General features: G+C 34.5%; 1 long non-coding RNA gene across 1 annotated transcript in view; it reads left to right on the forward strand.

Annotated features, from left to right (window-relative positions):
• Positions 1–15,244, forward strand: part of LOC118156603 — a 54,525-nt gene extending 39,281 nt beyond the window's left edge. The window contains exon 6 of the long non-coding RNA XR_004746333.1: positions 14,746–15,244. This is a non-coding gene — a long non-coding RNA (uncharacterized LOC118156603). The remainder of the gene's footprint in view (positions 1–14,745) is intronic.
• The last annotated feature ends 635 nt before the right edge of the window (positions 15,245–15,879 follow it).

Consider the following 15,879-nt stretch of genomic DNA (forward strand, 5'->3'; position numbering starts at 1 on the left):
TTCCTTCCTTCCTTCCTTCCTTCCTTCCTTCCTTCCTTCCTTCCTTCTTTCCTTCTTTCCTTCTTTCTGCCTGCCTGCCTGCCTGCCTGCCTGCCTCCCTTCCTGCCTGCCTGCCTGCCTGCCTTCCTGCCTGCCTTCCTGCCTGCCTTCCTGCCTGCCTTCCTGCCTGCCTGCCTTCCTGCCTTCCTGCCTTCTTTCTTGCCTTCTTTCTTGCCTTCCTTCCTGCCTTCCTTCCTGTCTTGCCTTGCCTTGCCTTGCCTTGCCTCTTTCCTTTCCTTCCTTTCCTTCCTTTTTCTTTCTCTATTGGAGGAATAATTACAGTTCTTTTCAAATCTCCAAGGAAATTTTTCAGCTATGTAAAGTTATAACAAGATGTGACATCCAGTCCTGGCTAATCAGTGTTCAACACAGACCCACTACTGCAGTGCAGGGGGTGGCACTTTCAATTTGCCTGTGACACTGACCAGGTTTTTAAGATACAGTGAGTGAAGGGAGAAAATAGCATAAAAATGCTTAAATTTTTATAGAAAAGGTATAACTTTGTAAGAAAGCACTATCATAAATTCCAAAAAAGTGTATCTTAATGATACACTTAGAGTAAATCATTTGCCTTGAGAGACAGGAGGTCTCTGGTGACCTGTATGGCAGCCACAAGAGACTACCAGACTAGCTACTTTCAGCTAAATGTACTCTCATATTAATATTTTAAAATGCCATAATGCCTCTCTGAAAACCTCAGAGGACAGATACATCAATTTGCGAGGTCTTCACTCCAGGAAATAGAAACACGGATAATCTGCCATTAAAAGAAATAGTTCATTATGCCTGCTTCTTGGGAGCACATAAACTATGTCCCTCACATACTTATGTTGCAAATCCTCACTTTAATGTGAAGGGAAACACCATGCCCCAGAGCTTTATTGTCCCACTGTTTATTAGTACAAAAAGGGTTGTTGTGGTATGAAATCTTAAGCTTGTTGCAGTAATCAATCAGCTTCAAAGAGTCTCTTCCCTGAGCCAGAATCGTTACAAATAAATCAATTAAACATAAAGTTTCTATTTTCAGGAGGATCACAATACAGAAAACCAGCAGTGCATCATAGTTAGAGAAAGAGGTTTTAGTAGACTGAAGCTTCTAATACAAGACCCTTTTGTCTTTTTTTTTTTTTCTTTATTATGAAGTATGAGAGATTTATTTTTTGTTACAGTTAAATCCCCAAATATTCCTCTTTTAAATGCCTATTTCAACACGAGAAAATTATATATTTATGAGAATATTAAAGACTACTTCTTAACACTTCTCTAGCTTTACGATGGAATAAGAAATTTCTTTGCACCATTTTGGTAATTAAGGACAAAAAAACAGAGGGGAGTATTCTATTCTATTCTATTCTATTCTATTCTATTCTATTCTATTCTATTCTATTCTATTCTATTCTATTCTATTCATTAGCTTAGTGATATCTTTTTCTTCAGTGGGTAAACTGGCTAATCACTATAATGTTTTGTATAGGATTTTAATTTATTTTCTGGGAGAGAAATAGATACATGGTTTTATAAAAAACACATAAACACACCTTATGTTTATTTTATCAATTACTTGTCAAAGAAGGGGCCTTTTTGTCGATTTGGGAAGTGACATGCTGAGATCTGTGATAATATCAAATCTCAAATGTGCATGATCTACAAGCCAATGTCCTGAAAAAAATATATACTTATGGTTTTAAGTGAAATAGAGCTACTGCCTTAAACCCTTGCTTTTGCTGTATAGTTTGGAAGTTATGTAGTGGAGGGGGTAGAGAAATATATCAGAGAAAGGATGGTCTTTGAGGAAAAGACTTGCCTGGATAACTACAGCCAGTTGTTATTTCTTTCATGTAGCCATACTGTGGATGAAGTGGGTACATGGTCATATATGGCTGCTGGGCATAATCTTGTTTTTCTATATACGCAACCTGAGATTTTCTAGTTATAGCCCCTGGTCTGATTTATAGCAGTGATGGGGGCTTACAACAGAACAGTGCTCCAAAATGAGGCTAAAGTCTTTCTGCATCAGGTGTCTAAATAAAACAATCATTTTTGTTTGATTTCTGTTGCAGATGAATCTCAATTTTGACAATTTTCTCCATGAACAAAACCAGAACACATATTTTATTTTGGAAAACAAACAAAATTGGCATGTTTATTTACTGAACCAATGCCAAACATTTTGTTCCAAGAAAACAACCAGCTGCATATTTGTCTGAGCACATAGTGTTGATGAAATTGCAGCCTGGGGTTACAGGCTGAGTTTCTTGAAAAGTTACATCTACTACTGAATATATATATATATATGCATATATATATGTGCATAATTTTTTAATAATGATGCATTTCAACTCATGTCACTGCTGGTGCATCATAGGAGATAACTATTGACTTGATGACAAAAGGGATAATCTGATTCAATTGCAGCATTCATTCATCACACTTAACAGGGATGATTAGTTTTGAACAATAATTGCCCTTACCTTCCAAATGTGATCATCTAGTGGTGTTCATGTCTCTCCATTGTCTATAGCTGGAGATCAGGATGAGTAGGGTTTTTGGCCCAACTTCTCAGTTACTTCCTAGTGATCTGTGGAATGTATTAGAGAGTAGGATCCTGAAGTTCTTCATTGTTCACACTGCCTCCAGCTCAACTGTGTTCTGTCTATAATAATATATAAACTCAGTTCACCAATAGCATCTGGATGACTGAGATGATCAGGCACAGAGGATAACATCCATTCAAATTCAGTCTGCAGTATCCTCACCATTCTATCCAACTTACACTTTCTGTTTGAGAGAGAGAGAACAGCTGATCCACTCTCATCATATATTTAATTTATGCAAACTATAAACATAAATATATACTATTGTCTGTATGGAAAAAAAATGCTTTCCTGTATGGAAAGCAAAAAATTTATTTACCTTTTCCTTTACTTGTGATGGAGAATTAGCAGAGAAAATCTTTATATTTTTAGTGATGGATCTCATCATCCCTACAGAATTCAGTAATGTAGTAACAGAGAACCATAGAAGTGTATGTCTTCTGGAGAGGAGGATTTTCATAAGACAGCAAAGGATGTCTGAATGGATGAATTCATATATTCAATGGAATCTCCTTCATGGAGGACCACATTAATTCCCTGGCATCCTATGTCTTGGAGCAAGGTCTCCAGTGTGGCTGGGAAATATCCATCACTGAGGTTTTCAAGACCAGACTAGACAAAGCCCTAAGCAACCTGATCTGAATTCAGTGTTGACTGCTTTAGACAGGATGTGGGACCAGATGTTTACTCAAGGTCCCCTTCAGCCAGGTTTCAGTGATTTGAGTTTTAGCACCTACCCCAAAATAAACCCCTCAAATACATATAGCATTATTCCAGGAATCACAAAATTCCAGCCTGAATTTCTTTTTTTAGACTTCTGTTTCACTGTTCTTAATAAGAAAGTGCAGCTTATTGTGAATAAAAGGATTGCTATGAATTAGAACAATCAATCAATTAAATAATCAGTTCTGCAATGATAACGTGTAGAAACAAAGAAACATGAGGCAATATTTGTGCAAAATGTAAAAGTAAAGAGAAAAAAATATTTAATTTTCTTATAGCTACCAGTTTATCTAGTGATATATCCATGATTGCAGTGCTTGTAAAATGGCACTGTTGTAAATAGCTGGCCCCAGAGGGCTTTCTAGGCTAGTGACGCTTAAGAATTAATTTGCACTGAGATATGAAATTAAGGTTTTGTTCCAAGACAAAATGAGAATAAAGGATCATATTGGTAAATCTGTGCAAAAGGAACTAGCATCTGTAAAACTATATTTTTTTGAAAAACAAAACCAGCTAAAACCCTTCAGTAATATCCACTGGTTCCATGATACATAATACACTGTGCATATGGTGAAATGTCAAAGTGCTCTTCCAGACCCACAAAAGAAACAAAGGTACAGAAAAAACACTTAATATAATACTAATACTTCCAGGGGGGGTGCACTAATTCTGTCACTCTATTCAGAGAAAAATATGAAGCATTCAGCTACATTTTCCTTTGCGTTACCAGATGGTCCTTCTAAGAGAGAAAATATCCTCTATGAATTAATAGTGTACTTGCTCTGTTTGCTTACCTGTCTGGGATAAGGTTGCATCAGAACCTCTAATTGTTACAAAACACCTGCTCTGGTAATAACCAAAACAAGTTAGGGACAGAAAGAAAATAGTCTTGTGATCATGTTAGAAGGCTTGTTGAACATGTTTTGTATGAAAGCTTGGAAGGCTTCCACAGATGTATCAGCTTTGGAATGTTGGATCTTCTGACCCCATCACTACAAAAAATCATCTCTGTGAAGCTGAGTGATAACAGCACATTTTGTTAACAAGTAGAAGATACCACTTACTGTTCAGGGCCAGGTATTTTATTTATTAATAGAGAACTATTTTATTTATTTATTTATTTTTTTCATCTAAAGATTCTTTAAAGATTTTTTACATCTAAAGATTGTACTTAGCTGTCATTTTGCTTGAGAAGTGTAGTAGATTTACAGGCTAGCAACTCTTATATCCAAAGATCTGAAGTATATACCTTGTTCAAGTACCTATGAAAAAAGACCTATATTTCTAAAATACAGGTATAAAAGGCTTATTTCTTAAAGGTGGTTCTGACATAGCTGATGAAGAATTGCTGATCTTCCTGGAACATTGTGAGAACTGTCTAGTAGATGAATGTTAATTTAGACAAATTCAAAGTGAACTTTCACCAATTGTCATGGCAAGGCCTCCATGTTTTTATGTCTTTAGATCCAGAAGATATAACTTCCATCAAACATAATTTAACTCTGGATCATTGAGTAGTAGAACATTGGATTAAATTCTATTTTTGCTTCTTCAGATCTTGTTTGTGAAGATAAGTGTCTCTCCAACTTTGCTCCATGCCTTTTTTGACTTTTGATGATATGGATTCCAAGTATGCTACAGTCGGGGGAAAACGCTCCATTGATTTCTGAAGCTTTTGAACCAACCTCAGTTAGATTATAAGAAAACAAAACATGCTTTGCATAGAAATAGCAGAAAAAAAAATCACAAACACTGTTCCTATGACATTCTTTCTATCTTTCTTGCAGTTCAGTCTTGTATCCAAATATCATACATCATGCCAGAGAACCTTTCATTTCACCAAAAGTCATTTAAAGACATTTCTGCCTTTTGTCTAATGAACTTGGTATTGTACCTGGCCCATGCATCTCAAAGAGGGGCTTAATTCCTCAGAGTGGATAGGCAGAAAAGCTGGGAAAGTTGCTACAGTGTCTCAGGCACACAAGAACTTGAAATTTGCTGCTTTTAAGTCAAGGAATGATGGCTGGTTACTGTTGTTCTGTTATCTTGAATTCCAGTTAACAAAAACTGAGCATATAAAACTATTTATTTGTCATATTCATGATGACAAAGTCAAAAAATATTATAAAAGACATAAATGAAGGTAAAAGGTAATCATATATCACTTAGATCAGAAAGTCCTTTTTCCATCAGCCAGCTGACTGGATGTTTTCTTTTTGAGAAGCCTAACAGCAACCTTTGCATGGTGCTCCTGTCTTAGCAAAATGTCTTAGAAAAACTTCTTAACACAGCCATACCTTCTTTTCATATTTTCTAGCAGATCTAAGGTCTGTTTAGTGTTTCTCTCTGCATCTTCCTCTGAATCCACTTTTTTTTTTTTTTTTTTTTTTTTTTTTTTTAGATTGGCTCTTAATTAGAGTAAAGGATCTTTCCATATTTATGTAGAAGTCTCCCAGTCTCTCTCTCTCTGCGACCATTGCACTTAAACTCTTAGTTTAAAACAGTTAGTGTAAAATCCTCCTCACTATCAATTTGACATTCTTTAATTTAGCACATGGCTGTCTCTATACATATATACCTGTTACAGTAATCTGTACATTGTAAAATGATGTTCAATTCAAATCTCTAGACAGATTAATTCAATACTGTTTGTAGTTTGCTGTTGACTGAGACCACAGGTGTTGGCAGACCAACACTTTCGGGTGACAACAGAATTGGCAGGGTTGATCCTCACACTTTCCTCAGAGACATGCTGTGATAACCACCTTTATTTTATCATGATCTAAAGATACATTAAGGCAAAAGTATAGCCAGACTATGTATATATGTAGTATAATATAGCATATTACTAACATTTTAATACAGGCAGACTATTCAGCTGCAGCCATCAAAACACAGCAACTTGTCTGAGAATCAGTTAGAAAATTTGATTCTTCAGATATTATCTGGAGTAAATAGATGTACAACAGATAAGATTGCTGAGGGCCACATTGCTGTTATACCATACCCTTATGGAATAAAAGATACTTAGTGTCTGCAAAAGTATCAACATCTGGTGCACAACATGAAGAGGAGGTGGATCATTTGGCACTGTATTGTGGACTGCCTTGGCAGCCTTTGCAAAAATAATAGAGATGTTTCTAAAATGTCTTGTGGCAAGGGGCCAAATGCTGACATTTGTCACACAGCTGGACCTAACACTTAACCCAGTGAAGCTCTGTATGAATTTCAGCACAGGGCATGAATCCATTTATTGTATATTCATTTTAATAATCTGGTTGACCTTGTACTTGCTAAGCTTAGGATAAAATCTATTTGATTCTCTGAAAAGCTGAGCTCGATACAGACACATTATGAAGTTTGGTAGTATTCAATGCTGTCTTCATTTTGCTACATATAATGGTCCTATTCTTCACTGTTCATGAATTATGTAGGTCACTACGTACTCATGCCAGGAAAACCTTTCTGGCATCCCACACAATCATGTATTTTGTATATGTATTGACATGTTATTGTGATGCTTTCAGAAATATTTCAGGGAAATACTAGAATGTTAATATGACTATTTTTGTTTGTCTCTATCTGTAATGTCAAGTGAAGTAGTTGTCATGAATACGACTATGCAGAGACTGAGAAGGAGTTTTACTTCCTGTTATATTAATAGCACTCACCTCTAGAAATGGTAATATATGTTTGCCAGGCTTTGAGCAGGCATGCTCTGCATTTGACTGAAATTGAAATCTTTTGAAGGGATGCTCCCATATGTAAGGCAGTGTGGAAAGCTCAGCAGAAACCATATGAACTTACCTAAATAATGATGTGTTCTGTATATATAAAACCATATATACAAAGTGAAAATCTCAGATATGTACACTACAAATTGTAATTTATACACAAGTGAATAGATTGAATACCTGCATTTCTTTACTGATTTTTCTTTGTGTGGTGATAACACTCAAGTACGCATGATTTCATGGAGTAAGGGGTGCATGTTGCTTCAGTTCTCTCTTTAAGGTATCGCATAAAAAGTTTTCAATTTTTTGATCACTAAATAGTTTTTCTTGATTTTAAAACATTTTCTTGATTTTAAAGCGTAGTACTTCATTAACAGGGGACAACACTCAAATGGCAATATAACACTGGTCATTAGGCATTTTTATTTGTAGTTGTGCAGTGACAGGATAAAACATCCAACCAGTGTAAGAACTGAATCACAGGCCTGTCTCTCTCTTTCCTTTTTCTAAGCATCAAAATTTCAGGAAATCATTATTGGAACATTTTTCTTCATGCTTTCATACCTGTCATATTGCATCAAGATCACTTATTAAAGGCAGCTGCATACCAGTGAAAATCAAAGCAGTACCAAGATGGGTTGTGAGGGTTGTCAGTCTCTTAGAAGAGCCAGGGAGATCAGTCTTTGCATGAAATTCAATAAATGCTTCTACTTATTTTATGATTTCATACCTAAAGTTGTGAATATCTGTAAATAAACAGAGCAGTTAAACATGCTCTTGTAAATACGTTTATACCTACGATTTGGAACAAAATAAATATTTCAAGAAAGAAATACAGGTGTTCTAACAAAATTAAAACATGAAAATATTACAATTTTGACCTTCTACTGTAGTTTATTGTTTATAAAGTCTTCTGATAGTAAGCGTGTCTTAGATATTCAGTGCAGCTCCTAGCCATTATGATATTTGGTTTCAAGCAACTAATAATATAACAAAGCAGCTGTAGGGTTTGAAATACTGCATACCTTAAATAAGGTAACGTGTTTATATTATATTTAGTAATGTAAGATAATGATGAAAAGTTATTTCACAAAGTGGTTTTGGAAAAAATGTGACATTTACTTTGTCACCTCTCATGGTCCATCATATAAATATTTTCTATCTTTTATGCCAAGTGTTTTTTCAGTTTACAGGAATGTAAAATTATATTTATAAACTAGGTAGACTTTTATTAGCAATTCAACTGATTCCAGTTTAAATCAGTCTTCCCTATCAATCCTGATACTTTCTACTTCTATAACTTGACTTCTCTCAAGGGCATTCTACCATATGACTATGACGGAAAGCACCTCTTTCTGGAAACAAAATAAGGTTATTCTAGTATGAACAAAGAAAATGGTGTTATTTCTAGAAATTCTCCATATCTCATTACTTCTCTAGAGAATTTAACCTCAATTTATGACCTTGGTTTCTTGCTGCAATTTTTAATGAAATAACATACAATTTTTTCATATCTTTTTCAATGGTATAAGCAAATATTCATTATAATTAGAATTTATGCTTCAGCTGAATAAAAACAAAACAAACAAACAAACAAACAAACAAAAACCACTAATATCACAGCAAACAAGGATAGGTAATCCTTTTCCATTCTTCAACATTTAGCTGAGCTTCCCACTCATAGTTTCTATTTTTCAGTTTTCTGACTCTATGGGCCTCTTTATCCTTTCTTTGAGGTAGGCTGGATCCTCTTTCCTCAAAGTGAGAGCCAGAAGAGGAAAAACTCTTCAAGTTCCTGTCAGCAGAAATTTTGACGGTCTCTTTGTGTGGCTTCTCTTCACTTCCCTATTGACACCCCTTCTTTTATTCTTTTTCCTTCCTCATCTGCTTTTCTCTTCTTGTGCACATTAACAAGGAGACTTCTATGACAGTGGCCAGAGGATTATCACTGAGTGAAAATTATGAGCCTGTGACACACAGGAAGTCATTCCAGATGATCTATTAGTCCTCCTGGACTTAAGCTTTATAATTCTATTAATTCAACACTAACTGTAAATAAACTTCAATTACTATGTTTTACATTTTTCCAGTGTGTGTTTGTAGGTTAATCAAATAATTTAAATGAGGCCTACAATATGGATTCAAGAGACATCGTTATGCATTTTTTTGCCCCCCCAACCACAACTCTATTAGGACAAGAGAGATATGTACTATAATCACCCACAAGTAACATGAATAAGTAAAGTTGCATACTGGGCTATGTTAGGAGAAGTGTAGGTAGCAGGTTGAAGGTACAACTCTATTTGGTACTGATGAAGCCACTCCTTGAATACTGTGTCTAGTTTTGGGCCTGCCAGATCAAGAAGGGTTTGGGGAAAATGGAGGGAATACAGTGGAGGACTCCCAGTATATCTAAGGGCCTGTAAAGTGAGAGTTTTAGGCGGTTGGACTTAATGTTCTAAAGAAAAGGCTGAGTGGAAACTGCTACCCAAAGTTCCCAGTGACAGAAATAAGATCTTGTAGTGGCAAGTAGTAAGAAGAAAGGGCTACAGAGGTTCTTTTGTTTGTTTGTTTGTTTGTTTGTTTTGTTTGTTTGTTTTTGTTTTCTGTTTGTTTGTTTGATTGTTTTTTTCACTAAGAACTTTACCTAGGGAGGCAATGGAGTCTCTGTCTGGAAGGTTTTCAAGTTCAGCTAGAGAAAACCATGAGTAACCTGAACTACTATTGACAGTAGTCTTGTTCCACAGGGGAGGTTAGATTTCCAGAGGTTATTTCCAGGCAGTGTTTGTGTATCTCCATTATATTTGATTTGAAAATCTGGTATTCTGAGGAAGTGCTGGAAATCCACAGTGTTATAAATATCACTCCACCATAAATACTGAAGTAAAGTATTGGAGTATAGGGACTAATGCAGTACTGATCTAAACAGGTGATGTATAGCCATGAATGTGTCAGGCTTTGTGGCAATATGTGGAAATGATCAATAGGACTACAGTCCAATTAGCTACTGGTAAATCTGTGTCTGAAATTTTAGCATTTCAAGGAAACTGAATAACAAGCCTTAGACAAATTGTCATTCCTTCTGTAGCAATTCAGAAATGTGTTGTTACATACAATATATAGATAAGAGCATGTATTTCCCATGTTAGAGTGTTCTTAGTTACAAAGCTAATTTATATGTCAAATGAATCCTAATTCATTTACAACATTTGGAAGATTCCAGGCCTCAAAAATTGGAAGCTAATTTTTTCATTAATATGAGCTCAGGTTTTAATCCCCAGTCACTTAAATTTACATATGTGAGACATTCTCTAAGAATAACACAGAATTGTTCTTATTTGTAAGCATCTGTAGAATCAGGCCCTAATGGATATGGATAGGTAGGAGCAAGAGAAGATACAAAATTTTAGCTTTTATAATGTCAACCTTTTACCATGATTTGGCACACAAAGAATACTACACAAAGCAACTGCAAATAGGAAAATGTGTCAATGTGTAGTAAGATTTCTATGTCAAAACAACATCAAAACATTCAAAGGAGCCATTTATGATGTCAATGAAAGAACTACAATGCTACTAATTCACGTTGCTTCTCTTTTTCTTACTTAATTGTTTATATGCTTTAAAGGAACACAGCTTTCTCAATAGATGGTGCTGTCTTGGAACAATTCAGTTTCAACTCCTAATATACCCTCTTGCTGCCCTCCAAAAGACCAAGTACATGTAATATACATATGTATATTTAAAAAGTGCAGTTTAAGTCTGTGAAATGCTATGTGAGACATCTTCTGTTGTCTTCCAAAAACTGTGGAATCAGGAGGAAGTAGGTTCTTTGAAAGAATTACCCTGTAGAAAACTTTATTATATTTTGAATCATGAGTCACAGCATCCAGGAAGAACTTGAGGAGACAAGAAGTGTAAAAAGAGAAGAATTAAAATTTTTATTGTAATCTAAGACAACAAAATTTGTCTCCTTCAGTTTTTGCATCAGACAGAATATTTTTGGACACCACAACAAAATATACACAAATTTTATACACTTACTGTGATTATCATTATTTCATTTTTGCTTCTATTTTCATAGCAGATATAAGAGCAGTGAAGGACTAAATTATAATCTGACAAAACTGAAGACAATATAGTCTGTGGTCTTAAAGGTCCTGTTCAAAGACCCGTCAGATTTTTTATTATTATTATTATTTATATTTATTTGTACAGTATGCCTGCAGTATTCCTGAAGTAAATTTGTGCTTTTCATCTCTTATTTTAAAGATAATTAACATTCAAGATCATGATTATTAAGATGTGCTACATATTAGATAAATAATATTCTCTAGAGGTTTCAAAGGATTTGACTTAGGCAAAGAAATCCTTATTGACACTAATACTTAATGTTTCAGTCATTATTTTAGGTCTAACAACATTAGTAAGATACTGGATCAATCAATTAGTAATGGTTAATATTTTTCCAAATGAATCGCAGACCTTCCACTTACTGGAAAACAATTCAAACTGAGTATGGAAAATAAAGACTTTAATACCCATCTGCAATCAGGAATAGAAATTTGCTTCTTCCCTCCAAATACAGGCAATATTTTTATAACATACTTACTATAAAACACTGTAGATGAAAAAAAAAATAGACCTTGTAATAGTAGTATTTCAAATAGATTTTGGTCGATTATATTTTTCCTATTTGTCTTCAGCTGTTTCAGCTGTGTTTTTTGTCCATGTTGGCTGTCTTAAACACCGGTGACTTCCCCAGATGATTCTTCCTTCCTCTTTCCTCACCTCGTTCAGACACACACAAAAGCAAAAAGCTGAGAGAATAAATGGTCTTGTACCATGTTCTGAAGGTCAACAGATACAGGATTTGTAAGCCCAGTTGAGAAAAAAATTCTGAAGTCAAGAGCTTTGGTAAAGTGTGCAACAGCACTTTAAGTTGAACTTTGGCTCTATTTTTAGCGTACATAGAATGGGTTCTGTTAAACTACAGATTTCTGGAAGAGAATGCTTTTTTCCCATAAGCAGCAGTATTAACAGCCTTGAACTCACATCCACTCTTTTAGCAATGCTGTCAGAACCTCTTCAAACTGGAACCCGAATGTTTTGAAAAGGCCACGACTTATGAGGGTTACCATTCGAACATTTAAGAAAACAGTTCAAAAACTCATGGATATTTAAGACATGCTCATTTCAGCTGCAAATTATTTTTTTTGTAATTATTATTATTATTATCATTTAAATATATATATATATTTCAGTCTTCAGATCTTCATATTCTTTTCTCTTTGCTGGTTTGATTAAAATAAGTTGCTAAACTGTTGTGATTTGTAAAGCTGTAATAAAATAATTAAATACTTTAAGATTCAGGAGGGAGTGAAAGAAGAAGGAAAGCTTATAGTATGAATATTGTCAATAAATTAAACTAAATTTCAGCTTATATCAGGAAAAATTAAACTTGGTTCCATTTTTCTTTTCTATACAGAATATAACTTTGGTTTTAGACAACGAATTTTGACAATAAACAAACAAAAAAGCTGGCCTTGCTTTGCTTTTCTAAGCAGCCATGACAATGGTGTTAACAGAATAGAATTAATTCTAGTATTATATCTTTTAAGACATGTATATTTTGAGTTTGTAAATCATGTTCAAGAAATACCCTAAAAACAGACCAAAGACAAGAAGTTATCTGCATGTTGCAGTTATACTGAAATAGAAACAAAAAAGCAAAAAATATAAAACTATTTTATCTGACTCTTTCTTGCATTTCATATTTCTTTGATTGATATTTAAGTTCAGTAATCACCAGAACACTTTTTATTTATAATAGTAGTACACTTAGTAGACACTTAGTAGAACACTTTTTATTTATTTATAGTAGTATCATAAATCTTCATCAGAAAAATTGTCTGTGTGGAGTTTCTGAAACTTATGTTTCTTCCAATTGCTTTCCTCACTACATGGTATAGTTTGGTGAGTTCATTTTTGCATATATGCATAAGCAGGGAAGTTAGAACTGATACTAAACAATTTATATGCATTTTTTTTTTTTCCACATGAAAAAAAATATTAGATAAAATAATGTTGGTGAATATCTCATTTATCTCAGGATTACAAACACAATGTTATTGTCTTGCTTGCTGGTTGATTTGTTTGTTTGTTCATTTGTTTGTTTTGTCCCTCTTTTTACCCACCTTCTCTCCATGGCAGGTCTATCTCCAGTACTTCAGGTTTTGCTTTGCTTTGTGTTCTTTATTTCCCAGTCTGCTCTCTTTGAATATCCCTCTCATTTTACACAGACATCTATTTCTTTAAATAGCTCACTGAACTGTAACTGTGTAGGAATTGATTGGGAGTACATCAATGGCTTGGCGCTCCACAGGGAACTGCTGAGGGCCAAGTTATCGCTATGCTCTGACACAGCTGATTCCTGTTGAGTCTGAGATGCTGTATAGGTAACATTAGTGTAGGTAAGCAATAAACAGTGCTATGAGACCTTTGCATTTTATAGCTTTTACTAGTGTTAGGGCAACACTAGGTAAAAATACATTTATAAACAAAACAAGAAAAAGCACTGTCATGGCTCATCTATCTGTGAGGGTTGTATAAATCACTGCATTGCTGAATATGTTATTTTGCATCTTGAGGTTCTAAGGCTACCAACAGTATCAGAAGAGTCTGCCTGTACTGAAGTACATATGTGGTTGGAAAATTAGTCTGTGATGGAGTACTTTTACACATGCCTCCCAAATGCTGACATTACTGCCATCCCTTTATGTATACAATTATATCAGTACATAATTCCAGCAAAAGAATTCAATGATTGTATTGGATCAGTGAGGAGAAGACAACTTTTTTTTCTAAACAGATAGTACTTTCTACTTTTATAGAAAGTTTTTATATATATGTAGGATACTACAGCATTATATAATCAAAAAATTCTCTGAGGAGGTTGAATAGTATTCAATCCATGCATCATGAAATTTCTGGTTTACTGCATGTGCCTTTTCAGTTCAAGTGACAAAATCAAATAGAGTTTTGTTTCAGCCAATTCCAAAAATTTTCATTAGCACCAGATACACAAGTAATCTTGATTAAGTTTTCAGTAAAGACTAGATAATCTCAAATAACACTTGTTAAGTGAGCAAGACAGTCTCTTTCATTCTAAAACAGTTGTTGCATTATGGTATAATCCAGGGAGGTGGGAAAATAGTCATGGACAGACAATAATGTCTGGAGATTTCTTAAGACTTCTGGTTGAATTGTTTCTACCGTCTTAAAAAATACTCTTTTGAAATGGAAAATAAATTATCTAATATTATGGTAAACATTTTCAAAAACATTGCTATTATGATGGATTATTTAAATAAAACACTGAGGTAAAAAGAGGAATGAAAGAAAAGGGCAGAAAGCTGGTGACTGAGGATGGAAGTTTATCACCATTTCCAGACTGCATGTGAAATGTGAACACCCTTCTTCAGAAGAAGACAAACTCTTCTATAGCTTGGGGAACATGCTGCTCATTTGGTTAATTATTGGCTAATTTTGATGTCTTATTCTAATACACATTTTAATTTGTTGTAATTTCTCTCTCCTTCTCTCTTTCTCTCTCTTTCTCTTTCTTATTCCTGCTGAGGTGTGTGTTCATGCAGACCCCAACAATCACACCTTTTCATATCTTCTTCCTCATGGATGCTGCTTGAGCTGTGGATAGACTCAGCCATACAATATAGTAGTTCATGCAGAGACCAAGAAAATCATCACACCTAGACATTTGAAACTATATATATATGAGAGCTCTTCCACATATTTTTGCAATGACGTGGAGAGAAACAACTTATCGTGTTTACAAAATTAACTCTTAATAGTTAAAACTAAGACATTGCGAACACTACCTACCTGCATTTGAATATCATCTGTACTTATGCTTACTTTGGGCTCAGTCATTTAATCTGCACAGTGGATATTTTTCATTAATAGCTATGTCCAGTAAGCAGCTGCATGTCTGTGCAAAATATAGTAAACTATACTTCCTGTATTTCATGTCAAAGCAAACATAAATAAAGAGAGGAATTTTTCTTATTCCAGCATTTGCAGTTCTGATAGGACATAAGGCTAACAAACTCAAAGTGGAAAAAAGAATTTGAAGAATGATTTCTGATGTTTTTTCTTCACATGAAATAAGTAAACAAAAATAATGTTTGAAAAATTCATGAGGAAATAGTCTGATTTTTCTTTAAAAATGCTCTTGTACATGTACATTTTCCTACTTTGTAAGATGCAATTGCCCATGTAAAACAATTTGTTCCGAACATATGGCAGTGGAAGGACAGAAAACCCACCAGAATAATTCTCTATATCATCAAGGGGATTGTCTGAAATGACATAATGACTAACACCTAAGAAGACAGGAGTAAAATGAAAGAATTCTGACAGACCTAGAAAATCCATCATGCTGCTTGTGCAGAATCATCAACTTAAGTTGCTAGCTTGCAAAAAGTGTCTCTAGATTTTAGTTAAGGTAAAAGACGGTGACTATCTCAGGCTGCGAGAACACCATCTCATATAATCAAATGACTTGGAAGACAGCTTTTAATCTGAGCTCAGCTGCTTATCTCGCTATATATATATCCTATCCATTCTAGCTGTGAGAAGAAATTTCTTATGTTAAAATTAAACAACAGACATGCTTTACTCCATAATTTTGGATGATTTAGTAAAACAGAGTATGTAGACAGTTCTTAGGTGCTTCAGAGAAAAGCACAGAGTCTTAGTTTAACTTTTCT

The sequence above is a fragment of the Oxyura jamaicensis genome, chromosome Z (assembly GCF_011077185.1).
Source record: "Oxyura jamaicensis isolate SHBP4307 breed ruddy duck chromosome Z, BPBGC_Ojam_1.0, whole genome shotgun sequence".
Taxonomy (NCBI): domain Eukaryota; kingdom Metazoa; phylum Chordata; class Aves; order Anseriformes; family Anatidae; genus Oxyura; species Oxyura jamaicensis.